Raw genomic sequence first — 15254 nt, 5'->3', positions numbered from 1 at the left:
CAAAAACCACTTTTTTGTTTTGTTTTTCCAAGATGCTTACTTTACTATAGTACATCTTCAATTATAATAAGGAACAAGCTCACGCTGTGTTTTCTTCTTCTTCAAGCAATGAAAGATCTGCTACTCCACAGGAAGATAGAGTGGTACAGCTTCATCTGTACATCTACTCAAAGCCATGCTCTGTAGTCTCACTTAAATCTTGAAGATACATATACATACTGCCAATATGTCCCTAGTCTTCTCATTTAGACAAAAAAAGCTACAGGAGCTATTTCCAACTTTCATTTCAGCAAACACATTGAGGAAAAGCCCTCCGGCTTCTCTGTTCTTTGCAAAGTCTGGTAATGTTGGGATATAGTACTACAATGTTTTGGAAGTCTGGGGGGTATTGCTCCATACCTGATAATGAACCAATTAACTTTGATATTTCTGTGCAAATCGTTCTGAGAAAAATACAGCATATTTGCCTCAGTATAATATCAGGGTTATGAGGTTCTCTCTGCCTTTTTTATAACACTTTTCCCCACCTGATTTTCCATCCCTTATCAATTTGATTTCCCTTTTATATGATTCTAGGCTTGTTCAAGGCACACCTGTGTTAATAAGCTAATTCACACATTACAAAGAACACAGGTAGAAATCTGTCTCTACACAGAGACAAAGTATAGGTGCAGCCACAGAGAGGAGTCTGTCCCATGTTGACACAGGAACATAGGAAGATGCCTTATACTGAGTCAGGACAATGGTTCACCTAGCTCAGTCTGGTCGACACCGATTGACAGTGCCCCTCCAGTGTTACAGGCAGGAGTCTCTCACAGCCCTACTTGGAGATACCATTTACTGAAACTGGGACTTTCTGAATGCAAAGCAGATGCCTTACCACTGAGTTACTACAGCCCTTCCTCAAGCTAGAAAAACTCAGCCAGACCCTCCATAAAGAATCCCAGTGGGAGGGCTGGTTCCTAAGGGAGATGATAGTCCTTTGTGAAGCCTGGCCCCAATCTGTTTAGGGCAGCATTCCCTAATCTGGTGATCTTCGGATGTTTTCAACTATATCACTCCCATCAACCCCAATTAGCCAGACAGAGTCCAAAGGCTGCTCCTTGAAGAGACTCTAGTTGTTCAAAGGACAACTTTTGGTGGAGCATAGGAGAGATGGACTGGAAACAAAGTCTCAAAAGTCAGAGTCTTAGTCAACTTTCAGTCATTGTCTGAGCAAGTTGTTCCTTAGAAATTATTTCTGAAGTGGGAACAACTGAGCTGCCTTGTTCAGTGGGCTTTATTCTGCAGGATCAGAACAGGACAATGAACACCCTGGGACCTGGGACCCAAGGCCCACATGCAGAACTCAGCCTAATTTAATGTGGATAGCAAGGAAAGGGGGAATTAGGGGAAGGGGTTGCAGAAGGAGGAGGGAAAGGATTCTCCTCTGCCTTCAGGTATATACAAATATTTTCAAATTGTCTGAAGCAGATGACATCATCTTCATAACCATTTAAAAGAACTTTTAATTAAGTTCTGTTGTAGTTTGTTAACCACAATTCACTTTGACAAGTACTTGATCCAGCATGCTGTTTCAAACAGCATTTATATAACCTCCTCACTTTAGTTAACAATACAGTTTGCTAATTGGTAGATATATATGACATCTATATATGATGCAAAAATAGCCAAGAGGAAGTCTCAGAATTTACCAAGCTTCACAAGGTGGGGGAGAAATATCACTAACTTTATGAAGTGGAAATCAAATACTTAGGTTGAATCCTGAACAGTTCCATGATTGCTTGGCCCCATATTGCCTGCAGTATAAAAAGCAGGCTTATATTTCATACATACCCTTCCAAGAATCAATATAAAGAAAACTCTTCTAGATGCCACCATTTGTACTTTCAGACAGTGATGGTGGGATATCTTGGATCCTAAAAAACCATGTTATAGTTGGATTCTTGAAAGGAAGAAGGGAGGGGAGAAAAGATGTGTTTTCAATTCAGTTGTCCTGTTGAAACTGAGAGCTGGATCCTGGCTAAATTAATTGAACTTAGGGCCTGATGAAATCATTGGGACTTACATCATGACTGTTTTGGCCCACTGATTGCAGTGGGTCCTAAGATCAACTAACTTGGTAGGGATCCCACCCTCAGTAAATAAGTAAAACAGCTGCATAAATGCACTCTTAATGTCCCACTCTTTAGTGGGGGCAAATTTGCCACACACACCCTTTATGGAAAAAGACTTGAGATGGTCACCCTAGGGGACAGAGCTTTGGGGATCTCATGTGCTGGAGTGCCCAATGAGAAGCGGGCAATCAAGCTATTATTTAAGTCTGCTCCACCCCTCAATCTCCTTCTGTTTTGCAGTGCCCATCCTTCCTTCCTCTACAGTGTGAGTTTTTGCTTGTCATCCTTTCCAGGAGTTGAATATGAACTTTGTGAGGAGCTCCTGATTGGACCTTGGGACTCCTATTTTTCATCTACTCCCAGGGCCAGCACCAGAGGATGGCCAGGTCAAGCCCTAGCTGAGGGCCCCTACGGCCCAGAGGGGACCCTGAAGGGCTCCTTCTTAGGGTGGGAGGGTAGCACTAGCATTCTGCAATCCACCATAGTGTCGGCTTCTGGCTTCTGGCCCTCCCACGGATCTCAGAGAGGGAGCTCCTGGGCACTCCCCCCATACAGTCATTGCTGGCTTTAGTAAGCCTGCATGCACACCCCACCTACCTCTCCAGCCCCTTTGAATGATGTGTGTGCTGTGCACACATGTCTAACATACACCAAGATGGTGGCAGGGGCTACCGTAAAGGGCTGACACCCCCACTGCCATCTTGGTTGATAGCAGGCATGCACGCACAGTGCACATGTCATTTGGGGGGGGAGAGGTACGTGGGACAGGCAGGCAGGCTTATTGAAGCCTGCACTGACTTCATGGAGGGCTTGAGCTATGGAGCCATGGGCCTGGGGCTGTCTGGTACCCAAGGGCCCAGTCATGCCTGGTGCCAGCCCTATTTACTTTGTGCTGTAGAGTTCTTTGATTTGCTAGTGATGTATGTACTTATTTGGTCTGTTTGGCATTCATTGCAGGCAGATAATTTAAGAACTTAATTTGACAGGTACCCTAAGGCATCATTGGGTTAAAGTCATTCTTGAGTCATCTTCTACAGCCTTTGGCTTGGGGGCTCCTTGGGGCTGCCCTTTAGGCCAGCCATGCACACCTTGGTGAAAGTTGGATAGTGGGGCCTGGATGTGCAGGTAGGGTTCACATACCCATGGCTCACTTAGTTGGGAAGGAGAAGTTTTCTCCCAATCCTTGACTTGGAGTCATAGAATTCACCTGTTTACATGCCTGGGGGAGTGGAGAGATGCTGCTCTCATATACTTTAATTCAATCCCACTTGCCTCTACATAAATAATTTGGTTATGGTTTGCCAGATCTTCTATTTGAATAAATATGGCCTTTAATCTTTCTCATTAGTCTTCTTCCAAGGTGTGTTGGCAAAAGGTTCTTATGTGCAGTTAATAGAATCAATGGGTTACACTTGGAAGACCATTCTTGGGTTGTAGGGCCAGAGCAGGGGGTATTGCATATTTAAAATATTCTCCTCCTCCCAAATTGCAATTTCTTTTACAAAGAAAAAAATGATGCCAACAAGATTTCAAGGATGAATGTTTTTCTCTGGCATGCTATTTTTTTTAATATATACAGAGATTCCCCCACCCCCATTAGGAGAGGATTCAAGCATGAAATGTCTCCACTTGTAGCTTGTAATGACTACAAGCTTGACTACTTGATTCTGCAAACTCTGTAAACTTGCTCCTGCATATGCGACCCAAGGAATATTTTTAATATATCAATCTATTTTTTCATTCAAATGTGTCGATCTGCAACATTTTCTTGTAGCATTGTATGCCGAAGGTGGCAAGAGAATAAAATTGTATTTGCATAACTGTTTTATTATTGTGTTTGGTTAATGTTGTTGGGAATTCTAATCCCATGAACACTAAGCAGAACAATGCAAGGATAATAGCTCCACAGATTTATTAAAAGAAAAGACCTCATAACACTTCAGGGTGCCCAATATCCACTCAACTTTTAAAAAAAAAAAAAAACAGAAGCAAATACAGAACAAAGGGCCATGAGAATGGTAATCATTACCAAAACCAGAAATGTGTCAGCATTTTGAACAAAGACTAAACACAAGTTAACTATGCCCATGATGCTCTGGAGTACATATAATGAGACTCTTCACACTAGTCCCAGGGTATGGTATGAAGGCACATGAGGTCACAATATAGCTGGCTCTAAGCAAGTCTGGATCTATTCAATTTCTGGATGGAAGACTGTCTGGGACTGTCTGGGAACTGCTTGGAGAATGCAAAGCTTCTCAATAAAAACTGATAGGGTGCAAACAAAAGTTATGGTAGGAATGAGCCAGCGGTCAGAGCACTCAGGTTATTTAGACATCTTGGCAAAGACATCTACCTGGTTCTCAGACAAGCTGAATGCTTACACTAGGGCAATAATTCCATAGCTGGAGCTTAGCCAAAACCTCAGGAATGAGGAAAGTGTCAGAGAGTGAAATGCATGAATAAGAAAACAGTTACAGTTGCAAGTGGGGAGGAACAACAGTTAAGCCAGAAGGGGATCAAAGAAGCAATACACATGGCTGTCTATTGTCAGACAGAGGTTAAGTGAAGAAGTAGAAAATTCTATTGGGGCCAACAGTGACTGTTAGCTAATCAGGCATTTATGGCTGAGGATGGTGAATGAGTTCAGGAGGATTCATTAAGTCCACAGTTTTTAACGTTATTGAAATGCCTCTATCATCCCCGTAGGCAAAGTTCTGACTTCACAATCCAAAGGAGTCCTGCTGAAAAGCCCGACAGTCTTCCTGGTAATAGGCTGAGATCCAATTGCACTAAGCAAATCCTTTTGTTACAAAAGTTTCCAAGACTATTGTATAATGGGATGCTTCAAACACAAAGACAAGTGTGAAGTTATTACTCAAAGTAGAGGAAAGAAAGGCTGCAGAGTTCACATGAAGCATGATAAAACTGAGTTTGGGATTTGGGAATTCGTTCAATCTGGGCCTCTTCACTGTATCCAGAAGCCGGTATTACCAAGCATTATGGACTCCCTTGCAGCCTGAGCATTAAACCTAGTCTACAAGCACACTGCTGCACACAGATTTAATTTCCCCACAGACTGAAGGTGTCTGCCTTACCAATCATGTAGAGTTAGCTGTTGAATTTTATTTTACCAGGCTTGTGTTGATCAAAACAAGTGTTGTATAAAAAAGCAATTCTGAGACTGCCCAGTATTATTTGTATTTCAAGTTGTGAATGCTTAGAGCTGGTGCAGATGGCATCTTCTGACACTCACCCACAAAGAGCTGTAACTTAAAACCACCAGTTCAAGATGTGTTCTAGAGAAAGCAGGTTCCCTCCCTCTTCCTCCCCACAGTAACCAAGTCTCCAGCCCCCCTTCCTTCCTATCCACCTCAACAGTAAGCACAGAAACTCAGGCACATGGATTTAGAAGAGAGAGTCAGCGTTAGGCTGAGCAGAAGGGGAATACAGAATATTGCATTACAAGGCCAAAGAACACATCCACACCAAAGTAACAGAGAAGGTCAACATAGAGGCAGTCAGTTAAGAACAAAAAAAGGAACCCCCCTAGATCAGGCCAAAGGCCCATCTAGTCCAGCATCCTATTCTTACACTGGACAATAACACTCTCCCCACTTGTGGTTCTCTGCAACAGGCATTCAGAGGCATGCTGCCTCCAAAATTGAGGCACTGTGGAAAGTGGAAAGTACTAGCTATCATGGCTAGTAGCCATTGGTAGCCTTATCCTTCATGAATTTGTCTTAACCCTGTTTTAAAGCCATCCAAGCTGGTGGCCATCACTACCTCTTGTGGTAGCCAGCTGTATAGTTTAACTATGTGCTGTGTTAAGAAGTACTTTCTTTTAACTGTCCTGCAGACAAACAGCCCAACCAAAGGGAGATGGGACAAGCACTTACAGGAGCAGCAAGGAGAAGGGCAGGAAGACAGCCAACTTAGAAACAGGGCAAACAGGTGGTTTAAAAGCTAGGACACAGAGGCAGGCACAGAGAAAAGGCTCCTAGTTTGAGTGCCTGGGAGAGAGGGAAGAGCAAAGACTGATGATATACTCCAACATTGTGGAGGAGTGGAAACATTTAAAAGATTGATCACCTGGACTTTACCAGGAGCACTTTGGGTCCATCATCACCCTGTGAAGAGGAAGAGCGCAGAAATGTGATGAATAGGGTGCTTGAAGTGCTAGTTCCCCTCTGTTTAGCACTGATTTAAGGTCTTGGGTACTGCATTCAGTTCTGGACACCACACTTTAAGAAGGATGCAGACAAACTGGAACAGGTTCAGAGGAGGGCAACAAGGATGATCAGGGGACTGGAAACAAAGCCCTGTGAGGAAAGACTGAAAGAACTGGGCATGTTTAGCCTTGAGAAAAGAAGAAAGAGTTAATTTCAATGTTATTAATGGTGGCAAGACAAATAATAACACAGGTGAAGAACTTGGGTGGGCTGAATACCTTGACCTGGTTTAAAAATATTTGGAATATGGCAGTCTTAGGAGGGGAAAATCACATATAATTTAAGTCTCCTAAATGGAAGAACTAATCCACAGTCCTTTAATACCACCTGGTGGAAATTTATGGAATATACTATTGAACATGACTTGTATGACCAACTTCCCAGTATAGATAAAAGGATATGGTTATCATGATAATATATGCTCAAATAATGAAATATAGAGTTATACAGATACGTATTGCAAACTGCTATTGGGGAGGGTTATCAACTTTGATACTTTATGTTACGTTACTTCATAAAACAATAATATATATATATATATGTATTTTTTAAAAAGGGAAGACTGAGGGGAGATATGATAGCACTCTTTAAGTACTTGAAAGGTTGTCACACAGAGGAGGGTCAGGATCTCTTCTTAATCGTCCCAGAATGCAGGACATGGGATAATGGGCTCAAGTTACAGAAAGCCAGATTTTGACTGAACATCAGGAAAAACTTCCCAACTCTTGGAGCAGTATAACAATGGCACCAATTACTTTGGGAGGAGGTGGGCTTTCCAAAACTGGAGGCATTCAAGAGGCAGCTGGACAGCCACTTGTCAGGTATGGTTTAATTTGGATTCCTGTATTGAGCAATGGAGTTGACACGATGGCCTTATAGGCCCCTTCCAACTCTACTATTCTATGATTCTATGATCATCCATGACCATCGACTATAGCTGCTGGTGGTGCTGTGAATTGGAGTCCAGCAGGATCTGAAGGGCACCACATTGGCTACCACTGCCTTAGGGTATTAAAAAGTAGCAAAACATAAAAGGGTTTCTGCATTTTCTCCTTCAGTAGGTTAAACAAGAAATCTATATTCGATATAGTCTATTTAAACATGACTTTCTAAGTCACATCAACAGACCCAAATACATTCTTCTTAGGCTGCAATCCTATTATCATGAACCTGGGCATAAATGTCATTGAACTCAGTGGGACTTCTGAGTAGAGAATAGAATTGCACAGTGCAATTTAAGAAAAAATCCTCTGCAATGTTTTTCCAGAAATGCATGCATCCTAATTGTTTTCAAGGCTTGGTGATCAAGCTAACATACAACTCTCAGCCTACTATATCCATAAGCTCTAATAGTAGTAGTAGTAGTAATTAATAAATTATTTATAATAATAATAATAATAATAATAATAATAATAATAATAATAATAATAATATGTTCTCTAGAAATCTAATGAAAATCTGGAAGAAGTTTTAATTTGCCAATATCCAGGACCTTCAAGAAGCCAGAGAAGGGCCCGTAATTTATTTCTTCTTGGGCCTTAGTGAAAAGGTAAATAGACTATCCATTAGGTCTGAAATTATATTTCACCAGTTCCTTGGGACATCCAAGACCTTATCATCACAGTATTGGTTAAAGTATGGCAGTCGTAAATGTCACGTCTGTCAGGCTGTACAATTCTGAGCCTATCAGTGCTAGATTTACTCTGGGTAAATGTCAGTGCCATTGAGAGCTGCTAGAAAAGCAGATTTTTCTCCTCTGACAAGCACTTAACAATAAATTGTCTGGCTGGTGTAATAGCAGCAAACTAATGACTTGGTCTGTCTTTGTATGATGACTTGAGAGATAGAGCTTACTTGATTTGACACTGAAGGCAAGTCTCCCCACCCACCCGTTCCACATATTCCTTTTGGTTTCCATTTATTGCAAATAAAGATTGTCTTTGGCTAATTTAACCAACTAAGCAGCAAAACAGAATGTTAACATGAAAAATTATACCCCTGTATCATCAACCATTTAAACGTATTAATTATTACCATTCTTCTTCTGTTTGTTTTGATACAGAGAGCAAAGGAAAGAGGGGGAAAATCCTTCTTATATTAAAATATGCTTGAGAATTCTATGCTTGCCGCAGTTATCTTAGTTTATGGAATCCTCCTGATCTGAAGCCCCTTCGTAGATGCAACTAGGTAACATTACCCAACCCTGAACTTAATGGTCTTACTGGGGGGGAGGGAGGCTTAAGTGGGAGAAAGGCTTTAGACATCCATGTGTATATTGATGGTGAGGTCACAATTTGCATTTCTCTCTCTCTCTCTCTCTCTCTCTCTCTCTACCCCTGCCATTCCATGCTTTAAAATTGCTTCTATATTTCTGACAGAGCAAAAATAAATAAATAAATAAACAAAAGAAAAATATGAATGAGTAAATCAGGGTCTCCAACCCTGAGAGAGAAACACTCTGAGGATGCACAAGTTTACATTTGAAACTCAGCGAATTCAAGTCACCAACTTGACTGCAGAAATAAATGGAATGTTCTTCTGTTGCCTAGATGCTACAGACATTTACTTGGGAACAAGAACCATTTTGTGGTAGAAAAGGATAATATATTTGTCAAGTATTATTGTTATTATTATTATTATTAATAATAATAATAATAATAATTTAAAATCTCTAAGCTGTATACATGAGTGTCTGTAACCATGAATATACCCAACCAGCCACTATAAATTGTTAAGGAGGAGGAGGAGATAAATGTGGGAGAGAAGGATGCTGTAGCAGCCAGTGTAAGCCTCAGTGGGCCCTGCATGTCTAGTAGTAGAATGCTGAACAAATGCTGATGTGGGGACTGTCTGCCTCTGCCCCATCATCTGCTGCTCTCTGGGTGGTTGGAGAGTGAGGGAGAGCGCACAGCGGGAGCGGGAACCGGGGCCCAGCAGTAGTGCTTTTAGAGGCAGCAAGAGCCCCGCCGCCAGTGCCACCAGTAGCGCTGCCAACACCAGCAGGCCCGCCGAGACTCTTCCCTGCACAGCATACCCCTTCCTCATGCCGGTCCCTCAGAGGCCTTGGTTCGGCTTCAAGCATGCAGGCGGGCCGGAGGCGGCTGAGGCGGTCGCACCAGCTCGGTAGAGGAGGAGGAGGAGGCAACAGCAACAGCAGCAGGTCTGTTTCTTCAGGAGCCTTGCCTGCATGTTCTTTCAGGACTAATCTAACGTTTGCCTTCCTGAGCCGCTTTAAGGAGTGAGTTAGCTACCGGGAAGGGCCTACCGTAGGCACCAAGCCTCCTTCCATCATGGGACTCAAGGCAACATACGCGAGGTTTCTTTGCAGATATCCATCCAGGCCTGACATACGCAGACCTGCTTAGTTCCAGCTAGGTGGTGGACTCATAGACTTTTGTGCTTTTAGACAGTACCTTGGGGCTAATTTTAGCGCTGCAAGTGTTAAGTTGGAAATGTAGATTGTGATGGTTATTGTTATTTAACTCTTGTAAATTGTGTTTTGTAAAACGTATTGCTTTATTATATTGATTTATTGTTTTATTGATGTATTCTTATATTGTATTTTGATATTTGTGTCTTCTGTAAGCCACCTTGGGGGCCTTGGGTCAAAAGGCGGGGCATAAATAAATAAATAATAATAATAATTAATAATAATAATAATAACAACAACAATAATAATGCTGAGCCAGATGAACAGTCCATCAAGCTCAAGATTTCTATTAACAGAAGCTCTCCTGGGTTTCACACTGGGATCTCTCCCAGCCCTACTTGGAGATGCCAGGGATTAAACCAGGCACCATCTGCCTGCAAGGCAGATGCTCTAACACTGAGTCATAGCCTTTCCCCTTCTTCAGCCAGCAGATCCAGCACTAGCTGCACCAGTCATCCCCCTTACAGAAAAATCTCACCTTTCTCTGCCTCCAAATTAATTGGACATTTTTAGTATTGCAGTAGAAAGCAGGAGGGGGTGGTTTTTGAGTGCACATTTATTATTTTTATTTATTTATTTATTTGATTTATATCCTGCCCTTCCTCCCAGCAGGAGCCCAAGGCGGCAAACAGAAATGCTAAAAACACTTTAAAATATCATAAAAAGACCTTGAAATACATGAAAACAAAACAATTTTTTTTAAAAAAAAGCTTTAAAAACATCTTTTTTTAAAAAAAGGATTAAAAACATATTATTAAAGAAACCATATTAAAAGCAATTCTAACACAGACACAGACTGGGATAGATCTCAACTTAAAAGGCTTGTTGAAAGAGGAAAGTCTTCAAAAGGAGCCGAAAAGATAGCAGAGATGGCGCCTACCTAATATTTAACACTCATACTCAATCTTCCTTCCACTATCAGTCCATTTTCCCCAATCTCCTCCCCCAATAAAATGTCCCAGCAAAGGGGAGCTAGTAACAAGCAATGCAGGGGGCACAGGATTAAGCTTGCCTTTCAGCAAAATGTAGCAAGGAATTGCCACCATGGTCCCTCCAGTTACTGCTGAACTCTAATTCCCAACAACCCTAGTTAGCATGACCAACGGTCAGGGAAGATGGATGCTGAAGTGTAACAAAAGCTGAAGGATACCACATTGATTTACCCAGCCCTATATAAAATGTGGATTTTTTAAAAAAATTAATAAGTGAAGCATTTGCAAAGCAATTCATTAGCTCCACTTCAGCAAAGAGATCTGGTAATTCAAATCTAGATGATTTGGAGAGAAATGTTGGAACTTTCCCTAGTAATGATTACAACTGGACATTGGAATGTCTAATGCATGCCCAAACTGAGTTGCTCAAATACTGGAGCATTTTCTGTTTATTGATGGTATAATATATTTGCAGTTTTGTTCTTTTTTACTTGACACTTATTTTAAATTTTGATGGGATGTGAAAAGCAGAAAGAAACTGAGCACACTAAAGAGATTTTTATTTCTTTCTTTTTATTTCTTTTTTAACTCCGTGGAACCATTTTCATTACATTTTCCTTATCAGTGTTAATTTGATTAGTATTCCCAACAACAACATTATCCAAACCCAATACACAATAATAGCACAGTTATGAAAATGAAAGTTTATTCTCTTGCTACCTTAGAAGTGCTGTGCTAATTTTAACACGTACAAGGATGATAATGTGCTCTTTTTAATAAAGTTATGTTATGCAGCAATTGGTAGCCTTGGATTATTTTCGAGGTGCATGGTGAAGACTCTACTGTGACCCATCACCCTGTGCTCTTAATATACAAAATCATTCCTCAAAGAGTATCTCTAATTATTCCATATGCAAAGCTCATCAAAGAAAACACCAACATGGCATCTTCTCTCTATTTTTGAAGTGCATTTATTATGAAATGAAGAACAGAGTACTTGCATTAAGGTTCTGGACAGCAGCTGAGCTGATGTTGCATAGTGGTTAAAGTGTCAGACTAGGATCTCTGAGACCTGGGTTCACATTATTTATCATTACATGAGAAGAACAAGGAGCTGAGGGATGGCTCAGCAGTGACTGCTGAAGGGGAATGAAATCACATGGGTGGATTTAAAGCAGATCCACACCATCCATTTAAAGCACATCCACTGCACATTTGACTTTCCTGGCAACTCTGGTTTTTCCTTTGCAAAGCTACACATTCCTAGCACATTTAAGAAACTATGCTTCCCATGATTCTTTGGGGGAATTCATATGCTTTAAACATGAGTTGGATGTGCTTTCATTGTATGGCAGCCCTGATAGTTGATTGGCTGAGGGGTACAAAGGAAGTATGTGAGACAAGAGGGAGGGGTTCCCAGTGGAGAACAGAAGGAGAGAGAAAAAGCAGAGAACAGATGAATGGGGAAGTAAGTAAACAAGTAAAATATAGAGCCTTTATGGAAAGAGAGTTGAGGACAGGAGAAAGACTCTGTCTAAATGGGATTGGGAGAGGGATGAATCTTTGGCTGGTGACCCAGCTATGACCTTATCTGGACAGGATAGTCTGACTTCTGTTGTTTACGCCCTCCTAGCCTCTAAACTAGATTACTGCAATGTGTTGTATGTGGGGCTGCCTTTGAAGATAGTGCAGTTGGTGTAGGATTAAGCAGCCAGACTGCTCACTGGGACTAGATGGTCTGAGCACACAACACCAATTCTGACACAACTACACTTGCTACCAATTAGTTTCTGTGTTCCATTCAAAGTGCTGGTTTTGACCTATAAAGCCTTATACGGCTCAGGACCCCCATACCTCAAGGACCGCCTCTGCCCATATGAACCAACCCAGACCCTGTGTTCAGCATCTGAGGCCCTTCTTCATGTGTCCCCTCTGAGGGAGGTGCGGAGGGTAGCCACACTAGAGTGGACTTTCTCAGTGGTGGCCCCCTGCCTATGGAATGCTCTCACCAGGGAGGCACAGCTTGGGACCATCATTATCTATTTTCTCTAAGCAGTGTACAATAAAGAAAACACAAGCACAGTATAAAATACAGTGGAACAGATTGCACAGCAACCAATAACATTTGTTGTTGATATTAACGACAACATGCAGGATGTTTCAAGTTCAATCCTGGTGTGTCCAGGTACAGCTGGGAAAGGATCTCTGCCACAAACCCTAGAGAGCCATTCCCAGTCAGTGTGGACAATTCTGAGCTAGACAGACCCATGGCTGACTTGGGATAAGGTTGCGTCCAATTAGAGGAAGGGCATAGCTCAGTGACAGAGCATCTGCTTTGCATGCAGAAGGTTCCAGGTTCAATCCCTGACATTTCCCCCTGTCTGAAATCTGGGAGAGCCAGTGCCAGTCAGTGTAGACAGTGCTGAGCTAGATGGAGCAAATGTTTGGTTCCTACATTGCTCTGAAAGGCAAATGGGATTTTCACTGTGCCCTGCTAAATCCAAAATGTGTGTCCTCTACCACTGAGCAAAATCCTGGCTTTCTACTTTTTTCTCAAAACCTTGACGTTAGAAATTGAGCTTGCTGATCTCTCTCTCTTTCTCTCTCTCTCTCTCTCTCTCTCTCTCTCTCTCTCTCTCTCATCCACACACATAGATACCCATAAAAGTTACAGTGCGAGGCATTTCTATTCAGGCTGTCTTTGGGGAACAAGATGAAGCCTGCAAAAAGATTGGCATTAACCCATAGAAGGATGGGCATTTTAAAGACTTGGGGAAGGAAATATATATTCTGAATGAGAATAGCCCATTAAAACAATATTAGCATACAACAGAATCCAATTGAAAATATTTTATTGAATTTTAATATCATTTTAATAGGATCGTTTCCATTATGAATATAGTGTTCCTTTTCCCCGCGTCTTTTTGAAGGGAATCAGTGAATGAACAAACAAAACCCAAACAACCCTGGTATGTGTCTCAGCTCTGCCATCAAAGTAATCCCTGGTCATTTCTGGTATGGGGTATTAGCCTTCGGAGTGCCAATTGTCTACAGAAAAAAAGAAAAACAGAAATGCTATCTAGCTTGGTTCCTTTCTAACTAGGAGCTAGGGAAGCAAGAGGGACCATTGATTTCCACTCCCCCTATTTACTCCCCTCCCAGCTGTACACTTTAGGTTAGGGGTTACCACACTAATGCCCACAGGTGCAAATGCACCTGCCAAGGTCTTCCATGATGCCCCCAAGAGGACTTTCCTTCCCCCCCACACACAATTAGGCTTTTAAAAGCTATCTGTTGCAGCCAATTGAAGGCTTTTCTCCCCTAAGGTTAAATGTGGTGCAGGGGGACAGTTTGGGGGGTAGTCAATTCTGGGGAGGGGAAAATAAACCCTCCCTGCTTCGACTGTGTTCCCACTATGAAAAATGCACAGAAGGCTTCTTTCAAGCATAATTGCAATGGGCAAGAATTTATCTTCTTTTCATTTTTGCAGGTCACAGATGGGATTGGAAGGGTTCTAACTCAGTTGTGACTCCCCAAAAGTGTCCCTCCCTCACTGCCATTAGTATTGAAAAACACCTTCTATTGGGTTTAATAGAATGCTTCTTGAGTTAATCCTTCCCTCTGCAGCTGCAGTATTAAGGAAGATGGTATACATATAATTAAAAGTGGGAGGGGGAAGGCCAGTCCAGGTCCGTCCAGCCTAATTGTTAGTGTATGTGTGATTGCAATATGGTTGTGGAATGTATGTGTGTGTAGTTGGAATGTGGTGCAGTGTGTTTGCAGAGTGTGGATGAGCTTGCAGTGTGGCTATCATGTGTGGGGAGGTTGCAATGTGGTTGCGGTGTGTGCATTTTTATGTGTGGTTGCAATAGGGTGAGTGAGGGCCAAAACAGTTTCTCAAGTTTCTAAGTGTGCCCACAGGCCCCCAAAGGTTGGCAACCCATTCTCAGGTTTTGCATGGCAAACTGGTAGGCTCCATGCTGACTTCATCTCTGAACCCAGCCTGGGTTCTGCTTCCAAACTATGCCAGGTGCCAGCACTGCTCTGAAGTTCCCTCTTTTTCATTGGGAGTAAGGTTTTCTGAAGTTTCTCCCCTGCAACTGACACATACTGCCACTGCTTTTGAAGCTGTAGTTTCCATGTCACCATTTTCACTGGCAGCCCTTGGTAGAATGATCCACCATAGCATTCTCTAATCCCCGTTTCAATGCCATCCAAGGTACTGCCCATTACCACATCTTATGGCAGTACATTTCTGAAATAACCCCAGTTTCATCATTTTAGCTTCTAGTGACAGTTCTGGTTTAATTTGTTCTAACACCCAGTTATATGTCTTTTTCGCAGACCATGGTATGCGCAAAGCTCTCCTCCAACACCACATTTCAGATGTTGATTCTCATATTGTTTCAGAAAGTGAAAATTTGAAGTCTAAACAGCCCTTATTGGAGCTTGTTGTCTGCTAGGAACTAACCATGGTCCTGATGTCCAGCCCAACCCTGCCTGATAACTGTTGTCCTCAAGCATCTCTCATACCCCATGAGCT

Source organism: Rhineura floridana, chromosome 16 (genome assembly GCF_030035675.1).
Source record: "Rhineura floridana isolate rRhiFlo1 chromosome 16, rRhiFlo1.hap2, whole genome shotgun sequence".
Taxonomy (NCBI): domain Eukaryota; kingdom Metazoa; phylum Chordata; class Lepidosauria; order Squamata; family Rhineuridae; genus Rhineura; species Rhineura floridana.
The sequence above is the reverse complement of the archived record's forward strand: the minus strand, read 5'-3'. Positions refer to the sequence as shown.